This window comes from Stomoxys calcitrans, chromosome 3 (assembly GCF_963082655.1).
Source record: "Stomoxys calcitrans chromosome 3, idStoCalc2.1, whole genome shotgun sequence".
Taxonomy (NCBI): domain Eukaryota; kingdom Metazoa; phylum Arthropoda; class Insecta; order Diptera; family Muscidae; genus Stomoxys; species Stomoxys calcitrans.
The window spans coordinates 112,798,928-112,811,254 of NC_081554.1; the positions used below are offsets into that span (position 1 = coordinate 112,798,928).

General features: G+C 36.5%; 1 long non-coding RNA gene across 1 annotated transcript; it reads right to left on the bottom strand.

The window, feature by feature from the left end:
- Nucleotides 1-597: 597 nt before the first annotated feature.
- Nucleotides 598-3,424, bottom strand: LOC131995928 (uncharacterized). Its single transcript, XR_009397695.1, has 3 exons — nt 3,268-3,424; nt 1,464-1,547; nt 598-1,377 (listed from the first exon to the last, which is right to left on the bottom strand). It is a non-coding gene; the product is annotated as an uncharacterized LOC131995928 (long non-coding RNA).
- Between the last annotated feature and the right edge of the window lie 8,903 nt (nt 3,425-12,327).

The following is a 12,327-nucleotide window of genomic DNA, read 5'->3' on the forward strand; positions in this document are numbered from 1 at the left end:
GTTCATTTGACAATTTATTTTAAAATTCGAATGTCAACACTCTCTTTTTACCAAATTTCCAAAGTTATTTTCATAGTTTAATTAAGTTGAAACAATATACGGACTTATGGTCACTCTTTTATACTCTCTTTCTTTTATCTTCAGAAACATATGTTAAAAAATCAAAAGTTCATTGACTTACTTTGTATGATGTAGCTCTCCCTCGTTGAAAGTACTTTCGCAGAGTTAGGCGATGTTAACTCAGGTGGTTGATGTTGTCGCTGTTATAAAAAAGAGAGATGTGTTGCGTGGCTTAAGCACATATGATGGGCTCAGCTATGTTGACAAGCTGCTAACAGTGGTGGATGATAAGAAATGTTGATTGACTTTATAATGTTGCGTGTTATTTAAAAAAAGAGAAATGTTGCTATCGTAAAGCTTTGGCAACATTTCACTCTTGTGCACTAATCAACATGTTGTCTAATGATCTTGAAACATGCAGGAAGCAACATCACCCAGCTCAGTTGACATAGGCCTATTTAAATGAGCGTAATGATCATTAAAGGCAATGAAATTCGAAATTATTTATGTAAAAATGTATGTATAGTGGGTGATGTTGATTCCCAACTGAAACGGGAGTCAAAAAAAAATAAATTTGTTTCACTCTGTATGATACATACAGACAATAGAAATAATAAAAAAAAGAAAACGAATTCAAAAGCTAACAAAACTTTAGAAACAAAAGCAATAACACTCGAAAAAAAAAGAAATGTATATAAAATGTGTTAGACTATTTTGTAATTGGGAGAAACAAAATTAAGCCCATTTACCATTGCAGCTAGGATTTTTTTTAATTTTTAAATTTCGAGTTGTAGAACAAAACTAGTTTTTGACTTTTACACAGTCTGACTTAAATACATTCCTGGTTATGGCTGGCTGGCTAATTTAGATCACTCTCTCTTACACATTTTTAGCAATTTTTCTATATTTGTATCATTGGGCATAAGGGGTTTTTTTGTTTTCCTCCTTTTTTGTTTTAAATGCTTTGAATGCAAATTAATACAGAAAATTTCACGGCGATTATATGACACATTTGAACACCTGGGCCGTATATATTTAGATTTACCCACAAAAAGTCCTGTAGGACTTGGTTTTAGCACTTCACCATTGTTTTAGACTTTCTTTTTTTCTTTTCGGGTTGCGGCGGCTAAACTACCAACGACTCAGAGCAAAAAAACAACGACGCGATTAGCACGGGGATCGATGAGAACTTAATTCGTGTGCTGGATCACCACAGTCTAAGCAATTTGCGGATTGAAACCCAGAAATCTCTCAATTTTTCTGTCTCGTCTGGTGTGTGGAGCTTCGAAGAGATCGATAGCAATTCAGCCTAGTGACCTATCAAGGCAATACAACAATAAATGAGAAAATGCAACGTAGGCAAAATATATGAGGAAAAGAAAAAAAAGAAGTAAAATATTTACCAAATAAAATGCCGAGGAATTAATTGGAAATACCCAATTAAAATGGAGCGAGGTTTCTTGCAGGCAAATCGACCGTTTTACTAACTAGAATAAAATAACTTTTACATCGACTTCACTGAAGAAAAATAGAAAAAAAACAAGTAAAAGCGTGCTAAGTTCGGCCGGGCCGAATCTTATATACCCTCCACCATGCAGCGCAGTTGTCGAGTTCTTTTCCCGACATCGCTTCTTAGGCAAAAAGTGATATAAGAAAAGATTTGCTCTGCTATTGGAGCGATATAAAGATATGATCCGGTTTAGACCACAATTAAATTATATGTTGGAGACCTGTGTAGAATGTCAGCCAATTCGAGTAAGAATTGCGCCCTTTGGGGGCTCAAAAAGTAAAATAGAGAGATCGATTTATATGGGAGCTGTATCGGGCTATAAACAGATTTAGACCATAATAAACACGTATGTTGATGGTCAAGAGAGGATCCATCGTACAAAATTTCAGGCAAATCGGATAATAATTGCGACTTCTAGAGGCTCAAAAAGTCAAGATCCCAGATCGGTTTATATGGCAGCTATATCAGGTTATGAACCGATTTAAACCTTATTTGACACAGTGGTTGAAAGAAAAAATAAAAAACGTCATGCAAAATTTCAGCCAAATCAGGTAGGAATTGCTCCCTCTAGAAGCTCAAGAAGTCAAGTCCCCAGATTTCTTTATATGACAGCTATATCAGTTTATGAGCCGATTTGAACCATTTTTGGCACACTTGTTGGATATCATAAAAAAAAACATGTCGTGCAAAATTTCATTATAATCGGGTAAGAATTGCGCACTCTAGAGGCTTAAGAAGTCAAGACCCAAGATCGGTTTAAATGGCAGCTATATCAGGTTATGGACCGATTAGGACCATACTTGGCACAGTTGTTGAATATCATAACAAAACACGTCGTGCAAAATTTCATGCCAATCGGATAAGAATTGCGCACTTTAGAGGCTCAAGAATTCAAGACCCAAGATCGGTTTATATGGCAGCTATATCAGATTATGGACCGATTTGAACCATATTTAGCACAGTTGTTGGATATCATAACAGAACACGTCGTGCCAAAATTCATTCAAATCGGATAAGAATTGGGCACTCTAGAGGCTCAAGAAGTCAAGACCCAAGATCAGTTTATATGACAGCTATATCAGATTATGGACCGATTTGAACCATACTTGGCACAGTTGTTGGACATCATAACAAAACAAGTCGTGCCAAAATTCGTTCAAATCGGATAAGAATTGCGCACTCTAGAGGCTCAAGAAGTCAAGACCCAAGATCGGTTTATATGGCAGCTATATCAGATTATGAACCGATTTGAACCATACTTGGCACAATTGTTGGATGTCATAACAAAACACGTCGTGCAAAATTTCGTGCCAATCGGATGAGAATTGCGCACTCTAGAGGTTCAAGAAGTCAAGACCCAAGATCGGTTTATATGGCAGCTATATCAAAACATGGACCGATATGGGCCATTTACAATACCAACCGACCTACATCAATAAGAAGTATTTGTGCAAAATTTCAAGCGGCTAGCTTTACTCCTTCGGAAGTTAGCGTGCTTTCGACAGACAGACGGACGGACGGACGGACGGACGGACGGACGGACAGACGGACGGACATGGCTAGATCGACATAAAATTTCACGACGATCAAGAATATATATACTTTATGGGGTCTCAGACGAATATTTCGAGTAGTTACAAACAGAATGACGAAATTAGTATACCCCCCATCTTATGGTGGAGGGTATAATAACTTACAGGGCAAAAAGAAAACAATTAAGATGGGTAATAAAGAAAAGAAGCAGGAACATTTAATTGGTGGAAAAGAAGAAAAACACTTTTAATTTAAACTTAGGTTAAATTTTTTCTTTAGCCACACTTTACTATAAGTTTTAAAGCACTGGTCGATGTTAACTCTTCGGATTTCTGCCAACTAAATGAACGAGAATCTTCTCTGCCGTCTATAAAAAGGCTCGGCCACGCTAATAGCTAACGTTTTTATTGCAAAAACGGGTAAGAAAATGATGGTAGAACGTCAACTAGCTGATAAATAAATGTTATAACTACCCTGAATGTGACAAACAGGGGTCGCTAGTGTAACGTCAGTTACCAATTCGGGTTTAAAGTCGAAAAAAGAAAATAAATAAAAGGAATAAAATTTAAAAAAAAGAAAGAAATATGAAGGCTAGGAATCGTTTGGCGAACACGTTCTTCTAAAGCAAGCGCCATTACAACTCCCCCCAGCCAAAATCAGACTTTGGGTGTAACATTTTTTACAACCAAGGCTGATACCGCTTGCAACCAAAATATCTATTGCCTAATGTCTTTAGCATGATAAACGCCAACGAGATTACCCTGAAGATCCTCCAATTCGTAGTTCGAGTTTCCTATCTTTCGACGTATTCGGGCTTTGAGGAAGGTCGGTGCCAATTTCGAGTTATAACCTTTCTCGAAATTACTCTGTTTAAAATTACGACGAAATGCTTCCTGGCCGACACTAAAGGATACATCCCTGGATCGAAGATTATAATTCCTCTCGTTCCTTTCAAACTGCCTTTGCATAAGATTCTTTGTCTGTTTCCCATTACTGCAAGAGAGTCGGCTTGGTCAAATTTTACGGTTCTATCGTCTAGCATATTCAATTGGCGTAAAAGTGGATACGTCGAGCCATTTGTAATCATGTGCTGACCAAAAACAAGGTAATATGGCGAAGTACCAATAGCTGAATGGATAGTAGACCTTAACGCGCAACATATACTGCTAAGCATCTGGTCCCAGTTCTTCTGATCAGGAGAAATATATGACTTTATCGCCGCAAGTACTGATCTATTAACGCGTTCAGAAGCGTTTGCTTGCGGTGCATGAACAGGTGATTCACACCATAACGCTTTAGGAATTTGCTAAACTGATTTGACCTAAATTGGGATCCGTTATCGGATACTATAGTCTCAGGCACCCCATATAAGTGGAACAGGTCATTTTCCAAATAATCAATCACAATGTCTGACGAAAATTTCTTCACAGCTTTCAGAAAAGGAAATTTTGTAAAATGGTCTAATACAACAAAAATTCCTATGTTACCTGCCTTCGACCTGGGGTATGGGCCTAAGAAATCCACATATACCTTTTGGAAAAATCGGTGGGTCTCCGACGTTTTGCCTAATGGGGGTCTAAGGGGCTGACTAGGGTGTTTGGTGGCCTTACAGATTTCACAGCTATTAACATAATTCTTGACGTCAAATACCATATTTGGCCAAAAGTAAAATCTTCTCAAAGTATATAACGTCTTATTTATTCCTCCGTGCGCAATGGGTCATCATGTGCACGCTTTAAAATTTCTAATACCATTTCCTGCGGTATCCACAATTTCCACGCTAGATCATCCTGCAACTGTTCTCCTGTGGCGTGTTCCATCCGTCTATAAAGGAAACCATCAACTATTCTCAGGTCTGGCATATAATCTAAAGATTTTTGCACCTTTGTTAAAAGCAGTTTGTAACTATCAGACTTAAAGTAAGGAGAATCAAGATCCACAAAAACTCCATTACTATCCTGTGTATTGGCTGGACTATCAATTTCGAAAATTGAAAAAGCAGATACACCAAAAGCGGACAAGTCCTCTGTGTTGGTCCTAGAAAGTGCATCAGGGACCACATTCTGACTAGCACGTCTATGTTGAATTGAAAACGTGTACCCCTCAAGCTTAAGTGCCCATCGAGCTAGCCGTGTACTGAGGTCTGTTTGGGACATGAGCCACTTCAATGATGCATGGTCAGTGATGACAGTGAACTCATGTCCTTCCACATACGCTCTGATTTTTTTAATACTTAGCATTGCTGCCAAGCATTCTTGTTCAGCCACCGAATAGTTGCGTTGGGCTTGGTTGAGTTTCTTTGACATGAAGGCAATTGGAAACTCTTCGCCCTCCGCATTCTTCTGGACCAATACACCTCCTATACCAGTTTTGCTAGCATCACAGTGTATGTAAAGTGGCTGTGAGAAATCTGGGCTATGCAAAACTGGAGCGGTGCTCAGATGGGTCTTTAAAGCCTCAAAGGATTGTTGAGCCTCATTACTCCAAACAAATTTACGTTTAGTTTTGGTTAAGTCAGTAAGTGGTGTAGCAATGGAAGCGTAGTCCCTGATGAACTTCCTATACCAACCTGTCATTCCCAAAAATCTCCTAACCTGTTTCACAGATTGTGGAATAGGAAAGTCCGTGATAGCCGATACTGGATCTGTCCTTATAACGCCGCCTCCTACCAAGTGCCCAAGGTATCTAACTTCAGATACACAAAAATTGCTCTTCTCCACATTGATGGTTAAGCCGGAGTCTTTTATTCTGCCTGCAACAAGCTTCAAAACCTCCAGATGCCTTTCCAAAGATTCCGAAACGATCAACAAATCGTCTAGATACACAAACACTTCCGTCCTGAGAGCCGGTGGTATAACTTTGTCCATTAAGCGGGACATGGTCTGCGGCGCATTACAAAGCCCAAAAGGCATCACCGTGTAATGTTACAACGGCCTCCCAGGAACGGTATATGCTGTTTTCTCTCTCGATTGCTGATCCAACGGGATCTGCCAAAAGGCATCCTTAAGATCCAATGCTGTTATGAACTCTGCTCTCGGCAGGCGACTTAAAATGCCATCAATGTGAGGCAGCGGATATGCGTCTCCTACAGTTACTGAATTCAATTTTCTGATATCTAAGCATAATCTATCTTTTCCTGGCTTCCGGTGAAGGACTACCGGTGAGGACCAGGCACTGTTTGATTCCTCAATGACACCTAGTTCAAGCATACGATCTAATTCGGAGTATATCAATTTTTCGACTGCTGGAGAGACAGGAAAGTGTCTCTGCTTGATTGGTTTTGCTGAACCAGTGTCTATGACGTGATATAATACATGGGTCTTCCCGAGTCCTTGTTTTGCGAATGATGGAAACATTCCTACAACAATATTTAATTGTTGCCTTTGCAAATTAGAGAGCTGAACCTGGGAAGCAATTTCAAATATCCCTGACAAATTATCAGAAATGTGTTCGTTAAGAACAAGTCCAGGAGGAAGAAGGTTATATAGATTCCAAAAATCTACCCCTAAAAATAAGTCCTTATCAAGGCCGGGTATTATAAAAATTGAGATATCCTTTTCAGTGTCCTTAAAAGTGATTTTAGTTTCCACGAAACCAACAATACTTTGGCTACTACCATCAGCGTTAACGAAAGACTTGAGTTTCTTATAAGGCTTCCCTGAATCCAAATATTTCTTAGCGAAATTCGCTCCTATGCAGCTCAATGACGCGCCAGTATCCAATAAACCAAGAATCTTCTCACCAAATAGGACCACCTCAGCGTACGGTGTAACATCGGAAGGTCTATTGAGAACAGAGGACACAAACTACTTCTTATTGGTCTCAACTTTTTTCCAGAAATTTCTTATCTACCGAAAATTCTAGGGACATCTGTATTATTATCGTTGTTACATTTGGTTACATTCATTTTAGTATTTTTGTCATATCCAGGTTCAATTTCAAGGTCATTATATCGTGGTCTTTTCAAAATTGTAACTCCACATCCGGTATCCGTTTTGATGCTCCCGTCTGTGGACCAGATCTGAAGTTTTTTGGATTGCATTTCTTGCAAGAAGGTTTATAAGTGTCTGGTGCTCCACAACCATAGCAGAAAACAGTTCTATTTGACAAACACTCTTGATAACGATGTCCGTCTTGATGACAGTTCCAACATTTCAAATTCAAAGCCGAAATCTGTTCGTTGTCTGTAGCCAATAGCTCGATGCTACCAACTGCCTCCAGCTCATCTAGTTCAAAAACTTTTCTACCAATCAGTGTTGATTTCTGAAACCCACTTCCGTGTTTACGTCGAATATCTTGAAGGAAAAACTCCCTTCTCCTGCATATATCCCTAAGCTCCTGCAAGGATGTTATTCGTAGATTAAGGATTTCGTGTTGTATCTCTGGTAACAAATTTCGCCTCAAAATCTCAACCAACATATCGCTGGATAAAGGCTCTTTCAGCCTATCGGTTAATTCCACTACCGAATCATAAAAAGTATCGAACAGTTCACCCGGCTTCTGCTTACGGTCCATTACTAGTTCCCTGATATCGACATCAGACCTGGAATCGCTATATTGTTGCCTAAGAGCTCTACATAAGTCACTCCAGGATACAAAAGAAACTGATCGGTGGTAGCGCCAAAACCAATCGGCCGCTTTTCCTTCAAACAGTGAACTAGCATTTCTGCAAAGTAAGTCGAAATCCCCTTGAAGCGTTTGCAAAGTAAGTGATTCAATCCTGTATATGAAATTTTCCACACTCAGACCACCCGAACTTCCTGTGAACTTTATTCTCCAATTGGACATTATATGGAGGACCTTGTCAGGTCTAGAAGACAAATCCGTGGAAGGCGAACTATGAGAAGCTAGTTGACCAGAACGACTTGTATTTAGATGAGCGTTATTCTGGGAATTATTCACTGAAATTCCTAACATTTCTCTGAATGTACGTTCCTCGACTGCAGGCAAAGTTTGCTTTTGAGTTGGTGATGCCTGCTGTGCAGATGACTGCGCAGCAGCAGAAGTGGTTGGCCTATTTATACTCAATCTGGAAAAAGACTCGATATTATTCTGAACAATGCGAGAAATTCTATCAGTTAAGCTATCCAAAAGATGAGATTGTTGGGCAGATACAAGAGAACTAACCATCTCCTGAAGTTCAGTAGGGCGTAAACGAACTGTATTATCCGGAACATTGACGTTAGCAGATTCAGCTGAACCAGAAGGCTGATCCTCAATCGGACGATTGTTATCCGGACGATTATTGGTCATCTGAGTCGATGTTGTCTTTGCTTGAGATCTCGTAAGAACAACCGAGGTATTTGGGTTTGAAGGTTCACTAAGCAGTCTGGATTCACAGACAGGACAATAGGGCCTAATTTTCTCACTCTTCCACAGACAAGACTTGTGGAAAGTATGTCCACAATTGGTCCTAATAAACTGCGATTTCGGTTTAACTAAGGAAGCACATGCTCCACATATAGGGTATGCCCCTCCGGATGCCTCTGGCATTACATCCTCATTACCGGATTCAACTGACATTGCAAAAAGAATTTTTGTTGTTATCCACAACAACAACAAAAGCCCGAAGGTTTGTTCAAAAGAAATCAAAAAAAAAAAAAAAAAAAAAAACAAAAGTGTAGGGACTAATGAATGTTAGTTCAAACAAAAAAATCTATCTCAATGCAATTCGCATCAAGAAAACAAATAAAAAAAAAAACTAAAAAAAATATTGTAGTAAATAAAAATATCTTAAGTGTCGTGAGGAAGATAAAATTCAAAAAAAAAATTATAAAAGTTTATAGTTCTAATGGCAAAAAGGAAAAACTTATTCAGCAACGGAAAATTTAAAATTAATTCGAAAACAAAAATTTGAAAACAAAATTCGAAAATAAACGGTTCGGATCTAACTTCGATTTAATTTAGAAATTCATAAAATTCAACATACACAAAAAATATCTAATTATTTCGAACGAGAGTTTTTCAATAAAAGAAATATTTAAATTTTTTCACGGTGTATTATTGCGTGATCATAAAAAACACAGAATTTATGACCAAAAAGTAAAACAAAAAAAAAATTTTATAAATTTAACTTTGTTTTGACTTATAACTTTTTGTTTCTTAATAAATCATAAAAAAAACGGGTTAAGAACTACGGATTACCAAAATTCCTATTAAAAAAATTACTATCTGTTTGACTACTCTTATGTAGGGCTGACAGGTTTGTTATAAAAACATCATTTGGTTGAACAAAAAAAAAAAAACAGAAAAAAGAATAGAAGAAGAAAAAACTTCCAACTCTGGTATAGAAATTCTATTCTATAAATCCAGAAGTATAAGTTGATTTGTAGTTTCATTGGCCTAAAGTGCTCGAGGTCAGATCTAGCATAAATAAAATCCAGAAACTGAATTCCATCTTAACATATAGAAACAAGTAGACTACAATTTCGATAGATAGTATTGGGAATTAGTGGCCATTTCAGGATATTGGACTGACCATGAATGGATTCCAACTAATTTACAAATGCTTGAAAATAAAAACAAGAATATAGAGGGGGGAAAAATAAAGTAAAAATAGGAAAAAAAATTGAAAAGAAAGGTTTTGGTGAAGCCGACCATAAAAAGGCAACATGCCAGATGGTAAAAGAGAGGATTGTTCTTTGTTCGGGCCCCGCGTTGGGCGCCATTTTTTTATATGTTCTAATACTGTAGCATATAACGAAATTGTGTGTGGATGATGTTATTGGGAGTATGATCGAAGGGAATGCACGTTTGGTTCCAGCCTTATTGCTCGTTGGAGGGGGGGTTCGAAAACCTTCAACATTCCATTACCACTTCGCTACTGATGAATATAAAGTTTACGTGCAATTGTTTATTTGTTAAAAAGGAAAAGAGATAAAAAGTAGTTTAAAAGAAAATAGAGGAAACGGAGGTGTAGATGGGTAATGTAGGTAACTACAGAAACAGGAGGTTTATACAGGATAGTGTTTAGAAACATAGACAGACAGGAAACGGAGGTACAAATGATGTTCTGCAACAAGTTGTTAAGTTGCACACGAGCCCACCCAACCATGGTTGCAACATTCCAAAATAAAACCTACTTTTGTTGCAACCCCAAAAATGCTCCTAACAAACCTTTTCCCTACATTACTAGGTGGTCAAACAGATAATCTTCGGGTTTACTCAAAGTATATCTTCTCTTTATTGACTAACCTCTTAATACATTCCATTATACTTTAAGCTAGATGAATTTCTATAACGAAGAACCACAATCTGAAAATTCATATTCTAATAGTAATAAATTTCACAAAAAAAAATTCTTAAATTCCAACAAATAATAAAAAACATATATTTAACACATTATTTGGGAATCTAGGTTTCAATTCCAAGTAACATTATTTTATACTCAATTTAAAATTTAGAAAAAAACTTAAATTCCAAAATTCATGTTTTTTTTTCTTTTTTTTTTTAACGATAATCTACTAAAAATAATAAGTTATAACTACGAAAATGAAAGTGTATATATATCTAGATAGCCATAATAATTGGAAATAAAAAAAAGTCTTAAATATCGAGCGTTATTTGCTTTAAGTAAAAAAAAAAATCAAAATTTAAATAAAGAAAACTTTATCAAAATTTACATAAACAGAGTGATAAAAACAAAACTGAAAACATTGGAAAACAGACCCAAAACATTTCTTAAGCCATAAGAATGATTTGAATTCTGAGTAGATTTGAAAAAAAAATATTGATTTTTGGTTTATGCACTGCTGTTGACTATCAACACGAATCTTTTAGATTATACAGCAACCAAAAGAAAACAAAAGGGTGACCATGTTGCACATCACAAAAACACAAACGTGAGCAAATCTTTATATTATTTTAAAATTCATGCCGACCATTAATCTTGAAATCGGTTCATTTGACAATTTATTTTAAAATTCGAATGTCAACACTCTCTTTTTACCAAATTTCCAAAGTTATTTTCATAGTTTAATTAATTTGAAACAAAATACGGACTTATGGTCACTCTTTTATACTCTCTTTCTTTTATCTCCAGAAACATATGTTAAAAAATCAAAAGTTCATTGGCTTACTTTGTATGATGTAGCTCTCCCTCGTTGAAAGTACTTTCGCAGAGTTAGGCGATGTTAACTCAGGTGGTTGATGTTGTCGCTGCACAGTGGGCCAAATGGCAAAAAAATTGGAAATAAGTCTACAACTTTTTATCTGTTGATTTTAGCCATACAAAATGTTCTAGACATTTGTAGAGGAGGACATAGGCTTTCAGAAAAGTGCTGTTGTTGGTCCATATCTTTAATACAGGGTGAGCTACAGGGTGTCAAAGTTGACCACTTTTGACTTCTCCAAGCTTCTGGGGGCCATAACTTTTGATCTACTCAACCGATTTACATGATTTAGGACTCTAGAGAAAGAGCTTGACAAGATCTAAAAAACTTATGCATAAAGTACCATGCCATCGTGTACTGTTAAGGAGTTATGAATTGTTTAATTTTAAAATATGAAAATTTGGCCTTGGTTTTTTTCAGTGTTTTTTTAATAACTCCGTCAATTTTAAAGCTATAAACTTCATACTTCACACAAATTATGCCAGCATATGTGTGCATAAAATACAAAAGGAATCACGTGAATATCTTTGGCGGTTTAAAAATGGCATCGTTTTCAATATGAAAAATATTTTTTTTGTCAAAAAATTGCAAAATTTTTCAAAAAAGATACTCCCATTTCCTTTAAGTTTTCGCAAACTTTGGCCGTCAAAGCATTATCATTTCTTTCCATTTTCACAAAGTCGAGGTATTAAGAAAAGTTTTAAGTGCTAATTTGGCTAATTTCGATATCAAACAACACCGTTATCTTAAGACCAAAATGGCCAATTTTTTTACTAAACTTCAAAAGTTTCTCACTGGAAAAAAAGTTCCACGGGGATTTTTTCGCTTTTTTTGAACTTAAATGAAAGCTTAAAATGTTCCCAACATTTTAAGGTATGTCTCGCCATATCCTAGCCATAAATGAGATCGTAGCGATCAAAATACTGAAAAAAGTCAATTTTCAAGTAGTGCTATATTCATTGCTAAAAAACAAGTATTACGTCACATTTTATTGCAAAGATGTTAAATAAACTTTTATTTGGTAACACTTCTTCTACAAAACACAAAAAGAATCATGGAAATATCTCTATTCTATTCCATTTTATGGAACCGGCAATAAAAAAGTCAATTTTT